We start from the raw sequence: 2,598 nt of genomic DNA on the forward strand, positions 1-2,598 counted from the left end.
TTCAATCCTCAGAACTCACATTGTAGATGGAGAAAATCAGAAATCACGTGTTTTCCTCTGACCTCTGTAAACAAACCATGGCACACATGCACGCATACTACTACACAAATACGGAGATAGGAAGAGAGAGATGAATATATAATAAAACACGGAAATGATTTTTAAAAATTAAAGGAAGAAATGGACACCATTAAAGGAGTGAAGAACTCTAGGAGATGGCAATAGCAAAAGACTACAGTCATCTAGAGCTTCCAAACAGGACTGCGGCCTGTCACCATCTTCCCTTCAGCTCATGAAGTCCTAAATCTCTTTCTGAATTCCATAATTATAAAAAGAAATTTTGTGTTCAAGCAACAAATTTTGTGGTAAATTATTGCATAAGAATTAGAAAGACAAAGTACCTAGATCTTTTCTGAATTTTGTTATAAAAAATTTCATACAAAAAGACCTAAGAGACATTGAATTGTTGGCTATTGCTGAGCTCTTAAAACTTTCTCATCAATGAGAGACATACCGGCTGTTTGGCAGATGGAGGAAGTATACACATCTGGGGCTGTGTGAAGTGCGAGCAGTTGGTGAAACCCTCAGAGGTTTGTGTTTGAATGTGAAGTATTGTGGAAGGTGCCTCATAAATCTGCTGACAGTAATAATCTGCCAGATCTTCAGCCTGGACACTGCTGATGGTGAGAGTGAAATCTTTCCCAGACCCACTGCCTATAAAGCAATCAGGGACCCCAGTCTGCCATGTGGATGCCCAGTACATCAGCATCTTAGGAGCCTACCCTGGCTTCTGCTGGTACCAGACCAAGTAGTTCTTCTGATCTGAGCTATAATAAAGACTCTGGCTGGACTTGCAACTGATGGTGACTCTCTCTCTACTGCTGACACATCCAGGGGAGCTGGAGACTTGGTCATCACAATCTCCCCACAGGTACCTGCAATCAGTAATATACAATGATCATACATTATATCAAAGATCAGACTTTACAATATAAATAATTAAGCTGTCGTTTAAATGGTCTTGTTACACTATATTATTGGTATATTAGTTTTTAAGTAACATTATACACTGCTATGAACTGTGGTTCTTATATACAAAGCTGCGATTCTGAAAAGACTGTAATACTTTAAATTTCTTACCAGACACCCAGAGCAGCAGAGACATGAGGACTTGGGTCTCTGACACCATCTTGCTGCCTCTGCCTGACTGAAGCAGTTTAGTCCTCATTGCAAGAGCTTTGTTTATAAATTCTGAGGACCTGGGCTTTGCCTGGAGGGGCCTATGTAGAGCAACCAGCAAATAAAAAAGCAAATTTCCAGGGCAGCGAATGTGAGAATTTTTGATGTAAATCAACACCCCAAAATACCACCACAGAAAACTTAATTACAGGAAATGATCAGCTATCAGTGCTCAAGCAACAAACCACGAGCAGTTCTAATGCCAGCCTTCAGTTTAACTCGAACGTGTTCTTAAATTAGTTGAGTTTTCCAGAAATGTTAGGAAAGCTATCTCAGATTGACAATGTTAGGAGAAAAATAAAACGTATTAGAAAACCACAGTGATGAAAGAAAAAAACAAAGCAAGAGGAGAAGGAAGGAAAGAAAGAGAGAGAAAGAGAGAAAGAAAGAAAGAGAAAGAATTAAGTTCTGAGTCCAATTTATGCAAGGCGATAATCTCTTTCTCAGATATATACACACATACACATATATGAATATATAATCAAAGGTAGCTCAAGGTATTTTATATCCAAAACAAATTATTTACCTAGTTGAAGTTTAACATTAGATCTGAATGTTATTTACAATCATATATGTATTAAATTAATATGCTCCCTACTTTTATTTTGCTTTTATGCATTCATTTTCCAGGCATAAAATATTAAAAACATTTTTATATCAATTAAAACTCCCAAGAGAGAAACATACCAGAGAGATAGGGCTGTAGAGATGGCTCAACAATTAAGACCACTGGCTGCTCTTTCAGAGAACCCAGATTTACATCCCCACACCCAATGGCAGCTAACAGCCATCTGTAAATCCAGTTTCAGGGGATCTGACACCCTCTTCTGACCTCCTTGGGTATTGCACAAAATGGGTGCATTTACATACATACCGGCAATATACTCATGCACAAAAAATAAAAATGATAAAGAAAATATTTTTAAAAGAAACATACGAAACAAATATCGATGTGGTTGAAGAACTTCTGAAATCTAAGCTCAAGTTCATGAAAGACAAAAAAATATATGAAAGATGAGTAACTGTCCCAGACGGTGTCTACACAGTCATCCTGTGGTCTAGAACTGTGTACTTTGCTGTGTGTCTGCTACAGTGACTTCATATTCGCTGTCTTTTCTTTTTAGTTTCAATTACTGCAACTTAATCAGATTGAACCGGGATGGAGTCTTACAAGTCCAAGTAAACTGCTGCAGTAAACACACTTGCTTCTCACAATATGTAAGGAGAGAACATGGACATTCCAAATACAGAATATTGTTACTACTTTTGTACAATAAAAAAGCAATACAGAATACTGTTACTGCTTTTGAAACAAATCAAGTTTCCATGACATACTGTGCTATATTAGGTTTTGTGGTC

The 2,598-nt window shown here is 37.5% G+C and overlaps 1 pseudogene across 1 annotated transcript; it reads right to left on the bottom strand.

Annotated features, from left to right (window-relative positions):
- Nucleotides 1-514: 514 nt before the first annotated feature.
- LOC103736036 lies at nt 515-1,250 on the bottom strand (annotated as a pseudogene). Its single transcript, XR_607358.2, has 2 exons — nt 1,141-1,250; nt 515-935 (listed from the first exon to the last, which is right to left on the bottom strand). The product of XR_607358.2 is annotated as an immunoglobulin kappa variable 4-1-like (transcript).
- Nucleotides 1,251-2,598: the final 1,348 nt, after the last annotated feature.

This window comes from Nannospalax galili, unplaced genomic scaffold, assembly GCF_000622305.1.
Source record: "Nannospalax galili isolate Female #2095 unplaced genomic scaffold, S.galili_v1.0 scaffold1958, whole genome shotgun sequence".
Lineage (NCBI taxonomy): Eukaryota > Metazoa > Chordata > Mammalia > Rodentia > Spalacidae > Nannospalax > Nannospalax galili.